Below are 23,263 nucleotides of genomic sequence, written 5' to 3' on the forward strand. Positions count from 1 at the left end.
TAAATTTACATAAATCAATAAAATTGTATATGGATATTATTTATTTAAATATAATTAGTGACATTAAAAGTGCAAACCATGCGCTACATATTATTATGATAAGACATACACAGACATTGTCTTGCAATGCGGGCTGAAATGATTTGTTAGTTATAGTTATATAAGTAGTTAGTATATTATGACGTAATTTTAAATGGTTGATTTTAATTCTTTACAGAAATTACACAAGACGTTGCATTGGACAATAATATAATCATAGAATACATACATAGAATCATATCATAGAAGATCAAATAAAGCTGGCAGATGAGATTGTAAATATTTTAGCCGATGAAGGTTTTTTACTGTCTACACCATGATTTTGCCTGTTTCATCATCCACAGGAGTTGAAAATAATTGTCCTAATCCTATGGCTAAGGAACTGCAAGAAGTTGCACTCCAGGATCTATCTGCACGACAAACCTGTTGGAAGACATGTAATCCTGCAGGATGGAAGCGAAAAAAAAAGAGATTTTATTTTAAGAAATGTGGAGTCCAGCAATCTAAAATACCGTAAACAGAACACTGTAACAGGTAAACAACGTAAAGATGCAAAAGCATGTTACTTATATAAGACCGGCCAAATTAGGCTGAGTTTGCCAAAACTTTTTTATAAAGACGATATACAGTTATAAAAAATGCTTTTTATGGGGATGGATATGAGGACGCAAAAACCCATCAAATAAAACTAAACAGGAGGATATTAGTATAGTAAAGGGTCATATTGAAAGATACCCGAAAATGTAAAGCCACTATACCAGAGCATCTTCGACGAGGGAATATATGGATAGTGGTCTGTCCATTTCCAAAATGTACGATCAGTACATAGTGTACTGCGAACAGTCCCGGTGAGTTCAATAACTTATAGGCGAACTTTTAGCCTTAATTACAATTTAAATTTTATTAAACCAAAAAACGATCAGTGCGTCAAAATTGCATTCAGTACTCTCAAGCCTCTAGTGAGGAAAAAATCATATCGGAATCAGAGTATAGAATGCACATTGAACGGAAAATGGCAGCTGAATTATCAAAGTCATCGGACAAAAATCTTTCAATCAACAACGTAAAATACATTACAATAACTTTTGACCTGCAGAAAGTCCTACAAATACCACCATCCAGAGCTACACTGGCATATTATATGCGGAAGCTTAATATGTTCAATTTAACCGTATATGAAGGTGCTCCTCCAAATAGAGGATTTTGCTATGCATGGAGTGAAGTAGACGGAAAGAGGGGAGCTTGTGAAATCGGATCATGTTTGGCCATCTATATAAGAAATGAAGTGCCACTAACAGCAACTAACTTGGTGCTGTATTCCGATACATGTGGAGGCCAAAATCGCAATGTTCATATAGCAGCTCTCCTGAAACACCTACCGCATAAATTTTTAGAGAGTGGACATTCGTACGTGGAAGTCGATAGCATGCATAGTGCTATCGAGTATAAGAAAAAATTTATGGACGTGTTCAGTGTGCATGATTGGCTGAACATTTTCAAAATGAGCCGTGTGGCACGGAAGTTTAAGAATGTAATGAAAATCCGTATCATGTGAAACAATTGACATTCAACGACATGCTCGACTTGAAGACATTAGCGAAAAAAATTATCAAAAATAAAAATGATGACGAAGACAAAGATAAAGTCCACTGGCTCAAAGTGAAATGTTTTAAATATGAAAAAAATTCGCCAGGAACAATCTTTTACCGCTACGATTATTCAAGTGAATACAAAAAAATTTATATATTTGGTAATCGTAGAGGTCGAAGAAGTGTTCTACCACTAGAAGACATACCAAACGCTTACGCTTCTCAGTTACACATTTCCAATGAGAAAAAAAAAGATTTATTGACAACGTGTAGCAAAAACATTATTCCTCCAGAGCTTTCATTCCGCCAGTCGGATCATCACGTGGCACTCGCAAGGTATGTTCTTTGCTAATGAAAACACCCTGAAAAAGCATGAAGAGTGAAGGCCGTTGAAGTATGATGTGTGTCCTGGTACAGCAATGCTGGTACAGTACTGGCAATGAAAGTACCTAAATATATAATATACCTTTACAATAATTATTGAAGGATACGTTTTTTTAATATACCTATTATTTGAAACTAGCTGAGCCAGCTGGCTCTCGCCAGTCTGTCTCGCTAGGTCTTGCAGACAGCTTTTCGTCATGATGACATGGTGTTGGATTTTAATATAATTGTAAAGTATGTATGGACGGCGCCATAGTTTTCCCTTATAGTTTTACGTCAGACATTTTGACATTTCGCTGATTTGTTAGTTTTGCGATTTGCATGTCGTCACTGCCAATACAAATTTAGAGTCATATGCGTAGTCTATTCTGGAGTCAGGCCTTCACAATATTACCTGACACCACTTCAGGCTGCTAGGCCTAGCAGAACAGCTGGCAATCAAGGATTGCTACCATTGACATTTTAATTTTAATACATTATATGTGTAGGTATGTGCATTTAAATATGATAAATAATTATACATCTCATTCATTCGCATATACAGCAATATTATGTGATTATCATTAAAAGCGATCCAATATATCCCAATATTAATCTCTTTCGGGTCCCATTTACATAATAGAAAAAGATTAGTAGCATTAAAAACAAATTTAAACATTGTTTTGTTTCATTGTCTATAAAAAATAAAAATGCTTGCAGCTATAGAATAATATTTAAAAATCAAATTTTGAATTCAAAATTAACCTTAACCAATATAGTTTCCCTGTGCGGGACATTTATATCGAGACAAATGTTGATAAATAAGAAAGCAATACATATTATATCTGAGAGGAATAGACCAATTTTGATAATAATAGGAATTTATAAAACCTAAAAATGTGGAATCAGCTTAAAGAGGCCTTCATCCAGCAGTGGATTGATGACGATAATGACGATATAAATAGGTTGGTATATAAAATCACAAATTTAAAAAAAATATAGCAGTTTATATGACTAAGAAGAGTAGAATTAGGTTGGCATAACCTTCATCCAGCAGTGGATTGATCATGGTTGATGATGATAATGACGATATTATGAATGGGTAAATATAGTATCAGCAATTTTGATAAATATAGCAATTCATATGATCGACAGAAATACAAACAACTTAGAAAGGCCTTCATCCACCAGTGGATTGATTCAGGCTCATGATGGTAATGGCAATATAAATAGATATAATATCACCAATTTTGATAAATACAGCAATTCGAATGATATAAAGGAGTAGAATCAGGCATGGGAGGCCTTTATCCAGCAGTGGATTAGTTCAGGTCGATGATGATAAGGACGATAGAAATAGGTATAATATCACAAATTCGGTAAACCTATATAGTAGTAGAGTCAGATTGCGGAACCCTTCATCCAGCAGTGGATTGATCGTGGTTGATGATGATGACGATATGAGTATGTAGATAAATATAACATCACCGATTTTGATAAATACAGCAATTCATATGACAGAAAGGAGTATAATCAGGCTATGGGAGGCCTTTATCCAGCAGTGGATAGGTTCAGGTCGATGATGATAAGGATGATAGAAATAGGTATAATATCACAAATTCGTTAAACCGATAGTCGTAGAATCACGCTACGGAACCCTTCATCCAGCAGTGGATTGATGATGATGATGAAATTCAAGACTATCAAGAATACAATCAACGTAGAGAGGCCGTCATCCAGCAGTGGATTTATTAAGGCTCGTGATAAAAATGGCATTATAAATATAGATAGTATAATATCACTGATTTCCATGTGTAAGTAAGGAGTAGAATAAAGCTGAGGAGGCCTTCATCCAGCAGTGGATAGGTCCAGATTGATGATGATAAGGATGGTAAAAATAGGTAGATATTATACAATATCACACATTTTGTTAATTATAACAATTCGTATTAATTTATTTCATTGTTTGCAATGGCAACTTAATATGACTATATCTATGGAAATTAGTAGCCTAGTTAATTATTCAATAAAAAAATAGTAAGTAAACAGCCACAAAGAAGTATTTAAAAAAAATCAAATGTGTTATTAATTAATAGAAAACTCATCTTACAATGGAAATGTCTTGATTGAAATTGATTATTTAACATGCTAATAGAAATGTCACATTTTTTCGATTAATTCTGCAAATTCTAAATTTGAATTCTGACACGTCAAATGAACTTGTTTTGCGAAAGAAAACAAATGAAAATCTAAGTCTATTAGTTTGACAGATAAAAAGCAGTGACATGGTTTTAGATTATATTTTCATAGTAATTAGTGAGGAAAGATGTATTTATTTCTTGTAGCACGCCAATGTGCTACTTACAGATTTGAATAGTTTGGTGGAATATTAATTCTGATTTGTGAAATATCGATTATATAAAAAGTATTAAGTGACAATATAATCAATTTGCCGTAGATGGCTAGCAAGATGCGAAAATGTATGGTGACGGATGTAAAACGCGATTTAAAAACGATATTATCTGTAATTGTGTCGAGTTATATCAAATTTGTGCCCGATTCAAATGGAAGTAGATTCGGGACTCTAAAAATTTTAGTGAATTCCTTTAACCGCCCGACCTCTTTGAACGTACGCGATACGCGCTCTGTGACGTAGCCCTGGCGCGCTAACCCGTATCACGTTCGCGCTTTAGAAAAAAATACATCTCGATGTCTACAAAACGAACGTGATACGCTTATGGGTTTATACATACATACAATTCACATACTCAGTTAATTCTTCAAGGTTAGTCGACGCGCGCGGTCGTTTGGAGACATTTCGTAAGGTTCATTCAACTTAGTACTACGAGTCAGGGGCGCGGTACATGCGTTTTAGTGCGTAATTATTTTGAAGCGCGTTTTTTGTTTCCTGTACAGTTTTATTTGTTTTTTGTATGAATAATGACATTTATTTTTATGTGAATACTATACTGACTTACTTTTTGTGTGTGTATATTGATATTTATTTTTTATTGGTGACTTTGAACCCATTTATTTTACCAGTGAACTTTTTTAGTCAGTAAAACATGTCTAGTGAGAGTGAATATGAGAATATTAGCACCTCCGGGAGTGATACCACAATAGATGACAACTCTTCGTCTTCGCAAGACGATGTAAGCGATGTCGAAGAAGACATTCCTACAAGTTCTCAGGAGTGGGTTGACATAAATCCGGAAAACGACATTTCGCAGCAGCCGTTTCAATTTACGGAAAAATCTGGCGTTCCCGAATTTATGAACAACTATAAGGAGGAATTCGAATTCTTCAATTTCTTCTTTGATGAAAATCTTTTGAAGTTGATCGTGGAGCAAACTAACATATTTGCTGAGCAATTTATCAGTACAACACCACATTCATCCAGCAGCCTCATAAGTTTATGGCATCCGACTACAGAAAATGAAATGAGAATCTTTTTTGTCATAATTTTAGTCCAAAGCATAGTAAAGAAACCAGAAGAAAAAATGTATTGGTCTAAAAATCCTGTATTTCTTACGCCATTTTTTGCTCGAACACTGTCATATAGGAGATTTATACTGATAAAAAAGTTTCTTCACTTTAGTAATAATTCCGAATATGATGAATCTTCACACCCCAATCCCAAACTAAATAAAATTTGGCCTGTCTATCAATATCTTCAAACAAAATTCCAGGAAGGTTACATACCAGAAAAAAATGTAGCAATTGATGAGAGCCTTATGCTGTACAAGGGGAAACTAGGGTGGATACAATACATACCCCTCAAAAGATCCAGATTTGGTATAAAAACATATATGCTGTGCGAATCGTCGTCTGGATACATATGGTCCACAATAATCTACACTGGAAAAAATACTCTCTTTGATCAACAATATCGAAACCTCCCTGTTACATCCCAAGTAGTTATGAGCCTAATGAAACCATTGCTGAACAAGGGCTACTGTCTTACCACGGACAATTTTTATACATCGCCGGAATTAGCCGAGATACTCACTTCAAATAAAACTGACACATACGGGACTCTAAGATTTAGGCGTAAAGGTGTACCAAAAAATATTTCATTTCCAAAGAAAGTAACTAGAGGGTATACTAAAGCCTACAGAAAAGGAAAGTTGATGGTGATGAGATGGAGGGACAAAAAGGATGTATTTTTCCTTTCCACTATCCATAGTTGCACCATGATAGATGTAGGCCAGGGTAAACAACGTCCTACTGTGGCAAATGACTACAATTTTACTATGGGAGGCGTTGACCGCGTTGATCAACATTTGGCAATCTGCCCTGTTACGCGGAAACAGGGTAAGAAATATTACAAAAAATGTTTTTCCATTTGCTCGAACAAGCTTTGTGGAACGCATTTGTTTTATATAAAAAGAACGGGGGAAAAGGAAGTAATTCGAAATTTAGGGTGAAAGTAATTCATCAATACTTAGAAAAATATCACTCGCCAGAATTTTCAGCGAAAGGAGGAAGACCATCCACAACTCCAAACCCATTACGTCTTACTGAGAGACATTTTATTGATACAATCCCGCCAACGCAAAGTAAAGCAAATGCAACGAAACGCTGTGTTGTTTGCTGTTCCAAAACGGATGATAAAGGGAAAAAAGTGAGGAGAGAAACGAGATATTATTGCCCCGACTGTAATGTGGGCCTGTGTATCCCATGCTTCAAGATATATCACACTAAGAAAAATTTTTAAAATATTCTATACTGTATCATCAGCCGGGTCAATCCACTGCATCATGAAGGCCTCCCCAAGCTTCTTCCAACTCTCTCGGTCCTGTGTCGTTATCAATCAAACATGAAATACTGAAATAAAATCCCACTCAAAGCAAAGAACCACCCACCAAAATAAGAAATAAACCCAAAAAAAAAATCGCTGCCACGTATTTCCGCCGAATTTTATCAGTTCGTCAATCCAGCGGCTTTTAGGGCGATCCTATGGCCATTTCGTGCCCTTTGGGTACCACTGGATGACGGCATTTGTCCAGCGCCCGTCCTTTCGGCGAGCAATGTGCCCCGCCCATCTCCATTTCAACTGTTTGGAAACGTCTATTATATCGCGTACTCCTGTCTGCTTCCTAACCCAGGTGAGGTTCTTTTCTCTATATATATATTTCTATAAACCCTTATACGTATAATTTTTACAAAAGTAATATATTATTTTCAAAATATTTTTATTACTACACTACAAGTTTCCAACCCCTGATGTAACACACTAAGGAAAAATAAAATATATGCTTGATATATTTCTGTAATCCCTTTTATGTATAATTTTTACACAAATAAAATAATATTTTCAAAATATTTTTACTGCTACACCACTAGTTTGCAACCCCTGATAAAATGAATCTAATCTAATCTATTGTAAATGCATCTATTTCAACAAAATATTGTCAGATATGGATGAGGACTAATATTGTTTTCGTATTACAAAGGTAAAAAAAGGTGACTTTTTTTTACCCATTTCTTGGAAAATAACTAAGAGGTAGGGCGGTTAATAATCAACAAAACGGTGTTTAAATAAAAAAGTTGACGTATTTTCCAAAATCTCTTAGGATAATAATATATTATATAGGAGATTATAAAAAATGAAATATAATATCTATAATAGTTTTGGTAGCGAGTATCAATTGACATTCTGGATTATTTCCTCGGCGAAATATCCTGTTAAATATTATTATTTACTATCAATTTATGGTTTAATTGAAGTGACTAAGATTCATAATGTTATCTAATATTTGCTTCGTAGATTTCTGAATTCATTTTATGACAGCTGTCTTGCATGTTATTGGGGACACTGTTCATATTTCAAAAAAAGAACTACTATATGTTCAATCAAAAATCTGTTTTTTTTTCTTGTTATAAATGTTATAAAGACAACCGTCAAAACGGAAAATTCAACAAAAAGACAGTGTGACGCGCACTTGCCTATCGAAATTCTTGCGTGTGATAATCTTGGCCGTATATGCAGCGTTGACGCACTTGCCATCTGACAGAACACAAAAAAATTCATGCTGGGGTACAACGAAACTCGCGATTTGACGAAGTGTTGCAATCTTAAATTTAATCCCCTGAACATTTTAACAAGACTGATATCCCTCTTTCTTCCCTGTACCCTTCACTAACAATTTTATTATTCCAGACAACCATTGCCTAGCATCAACGGATTGCAAATTGACAAGTTTGCCTATCAGCAAGTGCCAGATGAAGGCTATGAATTAAAAAAAAACGACAAGACCAAAGTTTTTGCTTTTTTAGCATTCGACCTGCAGCACTGTTTTCCAATGCCTTCTCTTAACTCAAATATAGTGTAATATAAAAGGCAATTGTACACATATAATTTGACTGTAAGAAATTGCACATCGAACCGAACCTCATGTTATATGTGGCACGAGGGAATAGCTGCAAGGGAGCCAACGAAATAGCGTCTTGTGTGATAAATCATCTGAATACCTACCTTAACCCTAACTGTTGAAAGTGTTATTGCATTCCCTGATTCTTGTCCGGGACAAAATAAAAATAACACAATAACTGCAGGTCTATCTTACTTTGTAAGTACATCACCAACTATCCAGGTCATAGATCATAAATATTTTCTCCCAGGCCATTCACGTATTGAGAAAGTCAAGAAAACTTCCAACATAGCAGTTTGTTAGAACAGTAAGGGGCAAGAAATCTTTTTGAATTTGTTTGTTGAATTACAAAAACAATTTTAAAATCTTGTTTCATTCAGTGTTGACCAGGAGTTGACAAAGCGTTTGATAAACAGATTTATTTAATTGTAACATTCTTTATATATTGAATATACATCAATTTTGAAAACACGTCAGAGTATATGCACAGTGAATATAGTTTTGAAGTTATGTTGGTGTTTTCACACTGAGTTTTAGTAGATGGGGAAAATGGTGTTACGTGCCGAGTGGAAATAGTTTTGACTGTTTAAAACATGTACGGTCCAATAACCTCATATAATAAAAATGATTAATAGTTGAACAAACTTGTTGACAAATATTACTCAAGAAAGCAAAACAACATTCATGGCATGAAGTTTACTTCTATTTTTGCAGAGTGACAGTAGATTTTGAGCATCAGCTTGTTGTCAGGGAAATAGATCCATTACGAGGTCTCGGAGGAGTTTAACCAGATAGTGAAGCAGAGGGACGCCACCCACAACATGGAACCACATGGGTACCTAATATTTACATACTTAATATTATTTAACATACTTGATTTTAATCATATTTTGTTTTTTTTTTCGTATTTATTTACATATACCGTGATTTGACATTCGATAAATCCTTTATGGGCTTAACTGTTTTTCATTGATTCAAAAACTCCCATTTTGTAAAATGCAGGAACGAGCAATATTTATAAGATTATTTTGAGAGCTTATTAAGAGCACTTATATAATGTTTATTATAATAGGAAATATTGTGCACAAAAATTTAAACATATTTAATAACCACTAATTAATACATTCACAAGGATTAGAAATTATAGCTTAATAGATTCTAGCACCTAGTTGCTTGGACTATTTCAACTCTTAATTTTAATGGTGTTTTCTTTTGTTTACCAGGAGTGCTTTGCCTCATGCCCGTTATCGTCTTCGTCTTCAGTAGTTATACCACGTGGGACGTGCAAGGTGTGTTCGATGTACTTTGCCAATTCCAACGCCCTGAGGCTGCACGAACAGCAACATTCTGAATAAAGGCCTTTTGAATGCAAAATTTGTACAAGCAAATTCAAAAAGAACTCGCATCTACTAAAGCATAAACACATCCACTCAATTCAGAGACACGGTTGCCCTAAATGTGTAAAGATTTTAGCACCGGGAAAAGTATGAAAAGACACAGCATAGTTTGAGTTGTGACCAATGCTGAAAAAGCATGTCCTGACTCACAATGACGGGTACTGCATTCTGCTGTGACTTGTGAGAGATGTCTTGGAAGATTCCGGCGGCCAACTAATAATAAGTAACTAACTTAAATTCAAATTTCATCAAGTACCCTCAGTTGATAGTATTAATAATGATATGACAATTATTATACACTACACTAATGTATTCATTGGTTTTAAATAAATTGCTGAATTTTCATGGACTGACGTACTTTTTTTTCCCAAAAATATAGCTGCTACAGGCTACGTCAAAAAATAATTGCAGAAAATAAAATTTGAAACAAAGCATATTATTGGAATATAACTTTCTATAAATTATAGTGTAGCCTAAACTGTCAACAGTGACCGCACACTGACGTGCTCTACCAACTTAATCCCTTCAAATGACCCACAGGCTACGTCAAAAAATAATTGCAGAAAATAAATAATTTTATAATCGTTTATAGTGACCAACCTTTGATCTTAAATGTGTATGTAGTTATAAAGTATAAAACTTAATTGTGTTCCTTTGTATTGTAAATTTGTAAACTTTAATTAACGTGAACAATAACCAATAAAACTCTTTGAGACATTTTGCAAAAAATCGTAATATTTCAATACTAATATGCATCCAATATGATCAACTATTCTTAACATAGACTACCAATAGACATAAATAAATATATTTATTGAGAAGCAACTGCACAAACGACCCGATTCTTACCGAAAAAATACGAAGCTGATGGGCTGGGGTGTTGAACAGAAATCAATGCGCAACAAGCAATGCGAAATTCATTACAAAATGGCGGCCATTTTCAAACTGATTTATGGGCCGACGACGCATGCCCTGTGTTCAATTCGTGACACGTACGGAAAAGTCGCACTTGCGGACTGACACCCGTCGCGAGCAGTCGCCTGACTAAGCGTTCCGATACCTGTCCAGATCTAATTCCATCTGCCGAATTATCTGCTACCGATACTCCGCTGAACACCGATACCTGATTCCAGAGATATAAGCAATAATCAAAATTCCAACAGATTACCAAATTGCTTTCAACACTGCAAGTACCAAAGAAGACCAAACTACCTGGAAACACCATGGAGCAGATACAATCCGAATTAACCAGACTCGGAAACTCCAGACCGACCAGGCTCCGAGACTACCTGACGCTACACATCCTACTGCTGATGGCCTATCAGGACGAAGCCATAACATCACTCTACGTCGAAACACCCACCCGCACACACACCAGGAGCAACACTACAAAGAACACGCCACGAAGTACTTCATACACATGGACCAATCATAGCCAGAAATCCACCCACCGATCACCAACAAGAAAGTCAAGGAAGCAGACCCTCCCTCATCCACATAAAATGAAAACAATCGCCTAACTATAGTCATAAGAGGCTTCCCTGTGAGTGACGCTACCGTAACACCGATTGATCTCCACACTTATTGTAGTCGGTCAGCGGCTACCCTTATTCCAAAAATAAGGGGGAAAATAAGGCCTAGATCGATTATTTTTAGTGATTTATGACGGCCATACATCAAAGTATATAAGTATTTTCAACACTCGACAGTCAAGGAAATATTTGACCATCGTGATTTCGTCGACCCTATAACACGCGCTCACACCCACAAGGCAAGAAGAAATGGAGAATACCGAAATTGAGACAAGCACCTAAAAAGAGCGCACAGAGACAACAGAATTAGAGACAAGCATCGAGCGACAGATTCAAGAATTTCACCAAGACATGACGGAAAACATGGACAAGCTCAAGTGACGCTACCGTAACACCGATTGATCTCCACACTTATTGTAGTCGGTCAGCGGCTACCGTTATTTCAAAAATAAGAGGGAAAATAAGGCCTAGATCGATTATTTTTAATAATATGACGGTCATACATCAAAGTATATAAGTATTATATACTTTAATACGTGATATGTGAATTCGGAAATTTTGTTCAAACTTCTTTTCGTGGATCTTGTATCTCAATCAGAAAATAAGGCCTAGATCGATTATTTTTGGTGATTTATGACGGTCATACATCAAAGTATATAAGTATTTTCAACACTCGACAGTCAATCATGAATACATTTTTAGCAAATGTCCTAAAATCAATAAACTTGTGACTCATGCTATTGTACGTAGGGGATAACGAAATATTTGACCATCGTGATTTCGTTGACCCTATAACACGCGCTTACACCCACAAGGCAAGATGAAATGGAGAATACTGAAATTGAGACAAGCACCGAAGAAGAGCGCACAGAGACAACAGAATTAGAAACAAGCATCGAGCGTCAGATTCATGAATTTCACCAAGACATGATGGAAAACATGGACAAGCTCAAGTGACGCTTCCGTAACACCGATTGATCTCCACACTTATTGTAGTCGGTCAGCGGCTACCCCTTATTCAAAAAATAAGGGGGAAAATAAGGCCTAGATCGATTATTTTTAGTGATTTATGACGGTCATATATCAAAGTATATAAGTATTTTCAACACTCGACAGTCAATCATCAATATATTTTTAGCAAATGTCCTAAATTCAATAACTTTGCGACTCATGCTTTTGTACGTAGGCGATAACGAAATATTTGACCATCGTGATTTCGTCGACCCTATAACACGCGCTCACACCCACAAGGCAAGATGAAATGGAGAATACCGAAATTGAGACAAGCACCGAAGAAGAGCGCACAGAGACAACAGAATTAGTGACAAGCATCGAGCGACAGATTCAAGAATTTCACCAAGACATGACGGAAAACATGGACAAGCTCAAGTGACGCTACCGTAACACCGATTGATCTCCACACTTATTGTAGTCGGTCAGCGGCTACCCTTATTCCAAAAATAAGGGGGAAAATAAGGCCTAGATCGATTATTTTTTTGATTTATGATGGTCATACATCAAAGTATATAAGTATTTCCAACACTCGACAGTCAATCATATATAATATATTAAATCCAAATGCCCTAAAATCAATAAACTTGTGACTCATGCTTTTGTACGTAGGCGATAAGGATATATTTGACCATCGTGATTTCGTCGACCCTATAACACGCGCTCACACCCACAAGGCAAAATGAAATGGAGAATACCGAAATTGAGACAAGCACCGAAGAAGAGCGCACAGAGACAACAGAATTAGAGACAAGCATCGAGCGTCAGATTCAAGAATTTTACCAATACATGACGAAAAACATGGACAAGCTCAAGTGACGCTACCGTAACACCGATTGATCTCCACACTTATTGTAGTCGGTCAGCGGCTACCCTTATTCCAAAAATAAGGGGGAAAATAAGGCCTAGTTCGATTATTTTTAGTAATATGACGGTCATACATCAAAGTATATAAGTATTATATACTTTAATACGTGATACGTAATACGTGATTTCGGAAATTCTGTTCAAACTTCTTTTCGTGGATCTTGTATCTTAATCAGAAAATAAGGCCTAGATCGATTATTTTTAGTGATTTATGACGGTCATACATCAAAGTATATAAGTATTTTCAACACTCGACAGTCAATCATAAATACATTTTTAGCAAATATCCTAAAATCAATTAACTTGTGACTCATGCTATTGTACGTAGGCGATAACGAAATATTTGACCATCGTGATTTCGTCGACCCTAAGTTCGTATCATTGAACCTGAACTGAACGAATCAAATAGCACGTTGGATTTATTTGATTTGGAACCGTTTGGTAGAATGTCCACGGAAACGCTTTTCTGACAACTAATTAGTGTTGCCAGTACTTAAAATTAATTCATAATATATTAGTCTCTAAAACAGAAACATATTTGAAACGTCAACTTGTTATGAAATTCTAACCTCCTATCGTGGTCTACAATAATACAAATTTAACAAACTGTCGTAATCATTCATTTTAAATATACAAAATATAAAGAATGCTTCATAAATAGGTAGCCATTTAGTTAATTTATAAGATTTATAGGTATGACAAGTTTTTAAAAATTACTTTTGATTAGAGCTTTTCATAATTATTGACCACTTGTTCATGTCGACAGTATGATATTGTGACTTAGACGACAATCGAACATATTAAATTCGTTAGGTAATATAAAGATCATTCCGGGTTGATTTAACACAGTTTGTAGTTTAGAATCTCCGTTACAAAATATAAATAAATTCTTTGTCCGACATAATAATTATAGTAATGATATTAAATCGAACTTGCATAGAAAATAGTGCTGGATTTTGAGATAATAACACCAAAAGCGGCGTCTTGTTCGCGTATGGTTACTTATGAATAATAGGTATTGATTATTAATCTATAATACATATAATTCAAGTGAACTCCTATGGTGTAAATATCTAACATATTAATATGAACACCTCACGATATATAAATGCCGAATAATGCTTATCAACACTTTGACAGATTGCCATTAGTCTATGGATCGTCCGAATTGGTTTGACGTTTCATGTCAAACCATTTCTGATGGTCCGAGAACGGTTTGATTTTCAATGATACACTGAACCAAACGTCAAATCTCAAACCATTTCCGGTCAACTACAATTTGTATGTATATTGTCTATGGTTTAATTTGATTTGTTTCGTTCATGTTGAAAGAAACGAACCTCCTATAACACGCGCTCACACCCACAAGGCAAGATGAAATGGAGAATACCGAAATTGAGACAAGCACCGAAGAAGAGCGCACAGAGACAACAGAATTAGAGACAAGCGTCGAGCGACAGATCATCAAAGCATGAATTTCGGGGCCAAACTACTTTATGTAGGAGATGTCCTCCGTCAACTACAATAAACTGATTGTTAATGTTGGTGCTGTGAGTCTCAATGCTGGTGAAAGTAGAAATTAGAATGTGGCTCTTTCTACCACTCCCACTAATCTTCCCCCCACCCCCACGTACCATCTGGAACATTGCGCCTATTGACAATAAAGACTAGTTTGTAAACCCAAACTAATTAACTAATTAATAAACCCCAAATATTATATAACTAATCTTTCATTATTATATAAGTAGGTACCCTAATAATTTCAATTCTTAATAATTTTAATATTACTGACCATATTTTGAATCAGAAAGATATTCTTAAGCCAATAAAAGGTAATTATAGGATAATTTCAAATAATAATAACAAAATATTTAATATTAACTGAAAAAACCCAGCGAAATTAATGGAGTTTATCTAACTAGTCACTCCATTACCTGTGGCCCAAATTCCATGAATGTAATAAACCCACCATTACCTACCCAACCTATTTATTAAATGTAAAAATAAAATAATAATATTGAAATATAAGGTAATGAACTTTGTTTTTCGTCTCCAGAACATTTCACATATTGTCGCTTTAGACAATATAATCCTAGAGCGACGATATACTGTTTTCAACAGCAAGTATCTCATAAACGGTTAGACATAGAAGAAAAGGTATTATATAAACATTTTAGGAAATCAAATAAGCTTTAATTTTTAAATAACAATATTTTTGCTACGACCAACCGTTTTTGAGATATAACCCAAAAACCAAAAAAACACCCAAAATTTGGCGGTTTTTTTGCGTGCCAAAAGTTGTGTTGAAGTCATCCGAATTGGCAAAACTCGTTTTCTTGTCATTCATTACCATATATACAAATTAAAAAAAAAAAATCTTCTACCCGACCTTTTGCAACCATAACGTATTTTTCGGTCAAATTTGACTGGACTATTTATGCTCTTTTGAAAAACATTTGAATCCGACCATCAGAAACAGATGTTCTGTCGAAGATTCCAGGCTCAAATTGGAAACGGCTGTGTTCAAAATTTTAGAAGTCATTTAGGAGTCGGATTGCATGCATTAAAATTGGATCGCGATAATAATAATTATTCGATATTATTTATTTTGTGATTTTGTCATTTTATATCTATTTTTTACTATTTTTATTACACAATACATTATACATTATAGCGGTGTTTCCCGACCAGTGTCACGAGAGCAAATTATATTTAAAGCAAATATATAAAAATATATTTTTATAAAACTATATTACTACTTGATTTATAGTATATTACTACAGGCGGACCTCGACTTTCGAACGTTTGACTTTCGCACAATTCGCTATTTCGCACATTAAAAAAAAATTGTTTTATAAAACGTTGCGCTGAGGGGTAAAGATTCCCCCTTTCGCTCGCTCACAAGCAAGTGCATTTCTTGCATCACTTGCATCCTGCTCACACCCGTCACTTTGCTTGTGAGCTAGCTAGGATAGGTTTAGTGAGTGAGAAACGGAGAAACTGCAGTGTTGATACGAACAAAAAAAAATCAAGGACTCATAAACTTCACACGATCGAGACAAAGATGGAAATTATTAAGACGTTCTGATCTTTTGCATCAATCGGACATTCGTATGATACAAACAGGTCTACGATATGTTGTGAAAATTGTGGAAATATATCTTTAAAGATTGTTTCCAAAAGACACATTCCAAAAATCTTTGTCATCATGGATCGATGACAACATCAAAAAGATGTCCCTCAGAGTATTTCAATTATTCAAGTGAAGGCTCTTAGTTTGCACAAAAATTGGAAGGCTAGATTAAAAGAAGATTCTAACACGATTTTCAAGCAAATAACGGTTGGTTCATATTAAATTCACTGGAGAATCGGCTGATGCGGATAAAGATGCTGCAAAAAAATTTATTTCCTCATTATCCAAAATTATTGAAGATGGAGAATATTCCTCTAGCCAAATATTTAATGTAGACAGGTTTATTTTGGAAAAAATGCCTAGTCGTACATTCTTATCCAAGGAAGAATCAGTTGCCCCCGGGCATAAACCTTCTAAAAACCGATTGACATTGCTTCTTATTGGAAACTTAGCTGGTGATTTAAAATTGATGCCAATGTTAATTTATCAACCAGAAAATCCCAGAGCATTGAAAGGGAAAGATAAAGAATTGCTTCCAGTCATTTGGTGATTAAATAAAAAAGCCTGGGTAACTGCGTTAATATTTAAAGATTGGTTCACTTTAAATTTCGTGCCAGCAGTTAAGCAATATTGTAAAGTTAATAATTTACCATTTAAAATAAGAAAAAGAAGAGTGGCCAACAGTTGACTCTTGATAACTTTTGAAGGGAAACACCCGCAAACCCCACTTAAACATGTCTCTTAAACGCCTTTTAAACATCTTATATACTTGATAAATAAATATTTAAAAATACACACAATTTAATTTTTTTTTTACTTCCCTCTACTTTCGAACATTTAACATTCGCACACACTTTCAGGAATCAACTATGTGCGAAAGTCGAGGTCCTCCTGTACTTGATACTATGTGATTTACAATGTGTGTGACAAATAAAAACTAATACCAGTCAACGTTTGTTTAAATTATTTCGACCTGTTCACCCATACTCATACATAAATGTATTCAAATTAAAAAAGGACAATTACTATCATCTATAACACTACAATATTCAAATAAAAATTTCAAACAAATAAACAGAAATCAACCACTTTCTTGGGGTGATATTATGGACTATAGCAAACCAGCGGTTCCCATTATTATTATACTGTTCTTATTTTGATTGGATAGTAATATAATGAAATAAATTTAGCGGTTCTCAACATGTTATAACAATAAATCTTTTTCTCAGTTTATCTCACAATTTTTTTTATAGATTGTTATTTTGCCCTGCTAAGTATATTATCCAATCAAAATAAGAACAGTATAATAATATCTAATCATTTGAAAAAAATTAAATTTCTTTAACTACAAAAAAATGAGAACCGCTGGTTTGCTATAGTCTACAATATAATCGAAATAATAAATTATAGTAGAATAACAATCGGTGGAACAAAATTTATGAGGTGAATTTAGAAAAAAATATATTTTTATAAAATCTTGAGAGCCACTGAATTTATTTTACAATATTTTACTGTCCAACCAAAATAAGAATAGTATTATAATAATAATTATAAAAAATTGAATTTACGGAATCAAGATAATTATAATAGGTGTAATAATAATCATTCGAAGAAAGTCTGAGGTAAAATTATTTAGAAAAAAACTTTTTATGAAATGTTGAGAACTACTGAATTTATTTGACTATAATTCACTATCCAAGAAGTATTATAGTTTTATAAAAATATATATTTTATAAAATGTTGAGAACAACTGACGTTGCTTTTACTATACTGTGCTGTAGCTACACTGGTTGGGAAGCACTGCTATAATGTATTGTGTAATAAACATAGTAATAGTAGGTACATAATAAAAAAATATTCTAAAATCTTCAAAATTAACTCACTCCCAAGATGTGTATGCTAGATAGCTAGATAATTAACTCACTAATCAAAGGGTTAACGCCCGCTTAGAACTCCAATACTTTCCAGATGACTGGAAACTAATGACATTACCCTCTTACCAAAACTCAGTAAAGATCACACCCGCCCCGATCACTGGCTATTAGCCTGCTCCCTATGATGAGCCAAATTTTAGAGAGAATCATAAACTCCAGACTTCTAATCACCATTTATGAGAAAAACCTCGAACCAAACGAGCAGGTCACGCTACTAATTACCGACTGCTACGTGCAACAGAATACATAACAGATGGTTTCAACCACCACAGGCACACGGTTGGCTTGTTCTTAGATATTGTGAAAGCCTTCGACCAAGTTTGGAATACAAATGTCTTTTTTATACCTCAAATTATCAAAAGAATCAATTTGTTTATTATCAAATAGCCTTTTCTCCTCTTGGACCTCCCATCTCAGCATTTTCAGGCGTGCATCCAGCTCAAACGTCCTACTGAGTAATTAGATAATAAATGTAAAGGAATCCATCTCCCCACAACCAGAAACCGCTTCACGCCCATGTACATAGTATATCTACATGCCTACCAGTAAGTAGTAAAGGGTGCCTGCTGAAGGAAGGTAGGTAATTATATTTACGGAATTTCAATTTTGTTTCCTCAGTGTTTTACAGAACATGAAATTTTACTTTTTAAAAAAAGACAACACGCTAAAGCATATATTTTACAAAAAAGTGCCGCCCAACTGAGAATCGAGCTTGTACTAAAAAATCAACGGTCTTTGTCCAGACTCACGTGTGTAAAATAACAGCCATTACTGCCCTTCCAAGGAAGAAGGCAGTAACAGACACACTTTCGAGATAAATTACATGTTTTCAAATTTTAGTACCTACTGTGAATTAATAGAAAATGGTGATACTTTTTATTAGTAGGATGGAAGACCTGTTTCGAATTCTGAATGGAGACAATACCAGTTTCTGTTTATGGCCAAAGACAGGCAAGGTGATTGCCTCGAAAGGATACAAAAACATTCATCAGGTCCAATCCGGAAACGAAACAGAAACCATAACAGTTCTCAAGTGTTTTCCGCCGATGGTTGTATTTCCGTATTTGAGGCCACCTAAAGATATTGTTAACAGCATGCCGACAGATTGGTTTATGGGTTAGTCGGAGTCTAAATGGATGAAAAGAGAGACATTTTTTGAGTATGTGGCCAACGGTGTGGATATATCGTCACCGTACTGGCAGAAGTTGGTAGGTGACAAAATGAAGAAAAATGAGTTAAGTGTACAGCGAGATTTTTGGGTATCAATCTTCGTCTGGAATAACTCAGTAGGTGCAATTTTTATTCCAGTTCAGTCAAAAATATCAATTTATTTTATCGGTAAGTACTTTAATGCAAATTATACACAAGCAATTGTTGGTAAAGTCACTTCCCGTTAAAAGCCACTCATAATATTCTTTACTATCAAAAAAATAGACTGGAAGAAGTTGGTAGGTGTGCACTTACTGAATTGTGCCTGACAGCAATGTGTCGAACATCAATCTTACGAAGATGTCAGTTCGCTGTAGTCGTCAGTAATTGGGCAGTCAACGTTAATAAATCTCTCATAAAAAATGGATTACCATACAAAACCAAGAAAGGAAGAGGTCATGAAATGCCAGGCAAATTGCCTAAAGAAGTTAATTGTGATATATGTAGATTTCGATGCACAAATATATTTTCTGGAGATGAGATTTGTCGATCATTTTGGAATTTAGATTATCCAAGACAAAAGGATTACCTTAATAGTATTAATGAAAATCCTCCTATTCGAAAAAAAATTGCGAATATTAGACCGAATCATAAATTATCCAGATCATATTACTTGAAAAAAAAACAATGGAACTGCTCATCGAGCGTGTCAAAAATTCTTTATGAGCACTTTGCACATTAGTGATGGGACCTGTAATAAAATATGCATTCAAGGGAAAAAAATCCTTAGGTCTAAATGACAAACCTGACCAACGAGGAAAACACACCCCCATAAACAAAACCCCCGAAGAAATGGTCACTAGGGTTAAAAATCATATTTAAAAGTTTCCTGTGACTGAATCACATTGCCAGAAAACAACATCGAACAAATATTTGGATGCGTCACTCTCTATTGGTAAATTGTACGAGTTATAAATGTTGCTGAATGTAAGGACGAGAAAGTTGATTTTGTTTCATTCATAACGTATAAACGCATCTTTTGTCAAAATTACAACCTCTCGTTTTATAAACCAAAAAAAGATCTCTGCACAAGGTATCAAAATGCAATTGGCACAGAAAGAGGTTGAATATCAATATCATAAGCAGAGATAGGTGGAATGTAATGAAGCAAAAGAAATTGATAAAAGGCGATGCGAGACAGATCGGAATTTCATGTCTGCTACATTTGACATGCAAAGTGTTAGTGCAAAGGAAAATTAATGTTTATAACGTCTAACCGTCTACAAAGCTGTTTCACCAAATGATGCCTATTGCATATCTTGGACTAAATTGAATGGAAAAAGACGAAGTAATGAAGTTGGAACTGCTTTATTTTACTGGATTAAGCAGCTGCCTTCAGAAATTCACTACTTGAGATTATTCTATGATACATGCGGCGGACAGAACAGAAATAAGAATATTGCAGCACTTCTCCTACATATCGTAACTACGACAGGAATATCTACGATCGAGCAAAAATATAAATTCTGTCCACAGCACAACCGAACATAGAAAAAAACATGTGTCTGGGTATTCCACGATTGATTTGCTGAATATCGTAGTAGATTTTTGGGTTTCCACCGTGTGTCCTTCTTCCTTTGTTCCTCGACGTTTCGGGCTCGTTGCAGAGGCCATTATCAAGAGTGAAAATATAATGAAACGTCGAGGAAAGAAGGAAGAAGGACGATGGAAGCCCAAAAATCTACTATGATAAAAAACAACCGTGAAAACCTTAAAGATTTGCTGAATATTTTCTGCTCTGCCCGTTCCACGAGAAATCGTAAATCTGCGCGCCCTTATAAGACAAAGCAGTTAGATTTTTCTGAAACTTTCGATTTTGCCGCATTATCCAAGGGTACAATTATTAGTAATAGAAACATAGATGAGGATAGAAACACAGTTTATTGGCTAAAAATAAAATGTTTAAAATTTGAAAAAGAGCTTCCTCATATAATTCAATATCGATACGATCATAATGGTGAATATAAAAAAATATTTACGAACATAACAAGAAGTAGAGCCGCAAGAAGTCTTGAATCTGGGAAATAATTTAAAACCAGTATACGAAAGTCTACTTCCTATATCGATTGCTAAGAAAAGGGATCTCAAACGACTTTGCAAGTTAGGAGTGATTCCAACAGAGCTGCATGGATGGTACAAAAGTTTACTTGTATCTAAAAACAAAGTGGACACACTTCCAGAAACGGAAACTGAGGATAACGAGGTAGGTGTCGATAAGATTTTTTTTACCCATAGTCAATATTTTTGTGTTTTGATTTTATAATAAAATTGTTAAGATTGATAAGATTTTACATTTTTACTGTTTAAATAAATGTGCCAATGATTCTGTAACTCGTGAATTTTTTGTGGTTGTGAAAAACATTGTTTCCATATCTAGGTACAACATTTTTATGTTTATTTATTTATGTTATTTTTATTTCACATCCATTCATGTCGAATTTTATATGTTGACATGTTGATATTTTATTTTTATTTGATTTAATTTCATCAATCCACTGTTTATTTCTAATTCACATCTTAGTATCCCTTATACTTGTACTCATTCATTGAGAAGCAAAACTTTGTAAGTGCAACCTTTTAAATAAAAACCAACAAAATGAATATCATTTGGTTATCTATTTATACCAATGACATTAATATGGACGAAGCATCTAGAAAATAAAATGACACTCACTTTGTGTCGGGCCTGCCGGATGGCGAAATTCATATTTTAATATCGGTATCCTACGCTCAAATGAACATTCTGCTTGCAAGCGGTCTGGCGACACCGCTGGGTCTGCCCATACAAAATTTCTGACTGTCAGGTTTCGACTCTACCATTATTATTGTGTTACAAAATACCAATGTGCCTAGTTAAAAATTGTAAAAAAAATCTACTAAACACTCCAAGAAAGATGGGATATCACTTTTCATGTGTTAGTATTATTTATTATTTATAAAATGCCATTTTAAGATAATGTTTATTCAATGCAATTGAATGACAGAAACCATTGGACAGTCGCCTGTAATGCGCTAGGCTCACTTGCGTCTAATCTCCGAGAAGTCGTAAGTAACCGAGAATCTGTTTCTAACGCAATGAGTCATGACACTAATACGCCATTACAATAAAGGCTATATTACTATAAATTCTCGAAGCTTGTATCGCATAATGGAAATGGATACGTCATATGGTCACGTGACATCTACCTATACATCTGTGAATGACTTTCATGCACAATTTCTCGTGCGCGCCGGTATGAAGTGAGTTGTCCATTTAATATGTCGTTGATTTATACCAAACTTTATTTGCATCAGATCAGCATAAATCAATTTATATTTTGATAGTATAATGATCAACGAAACCATATATATTGAAGCTAGAGGCTCTATCCTAAAAGTTCAAATTTTCATTTGCTGTTTTCTCAGAACTATCAATATGTTACTTACCAATTTCTGCAAGTACGGTGACGATATGGCTTGATGAAAATAAGATTAAAAGACCAGTTGAGTCGTATAGTATCAAAAGTAGAACTGTTGCAAATATATCGAAATTTAACTAAGTATGCCAAATTATTTTTCTGACCATAATGTACGACTAGCAATATAATATTCGAATCAAAATCACTGTGTGGTAAAAAATTGTGATGGAAAATAGGGCTTGGTATCAGAATTAGAACTGTTCAATACTTTGGAAACCAAAGTAGAACTGTTGAATTTGAATTGAATTTCTAAATGTAGAAACATATTTCATGCTATTATAATACTAAAAACCCAAAACGTTTTTCGTCATTTTCTCGAAATGATGAATAACACACAGATCTACTTTTGTTACTATA

The 23,263-nt window shown here is 34.6% G+C and overlaps 1 protein-coding gene across 1 annotated transcript in view; it reads right to left on the reverse strand.

Moving 5' to 3' along the window:
- LOC147080132 (uncharacterized) overlaps positions 1-23,263 on the reverse strand; it is a 67,319-nt gene that overhangs the window by 21,413 nt on the left and 22,643 nt on the right. The window lies entirely within an intron of this gene.

This window comes from Rhyacophila brunnea, unplaced genomic scaffold (assembly GCF_057557595.1).
Source record: "Rhyacophila brunnea isolate RB1 unplaced genomic scaffold, BYU_Rbru_1.0 scaffold_1, whole genome shotgun sequence".
Classification (NCBI taxonomy): Eukaryota; Metazoa; Arthropoda; class Insecta; order Trichoptera; family Rhyacophilidae; genus Rhyacophila; species Rhyacophila brunnea.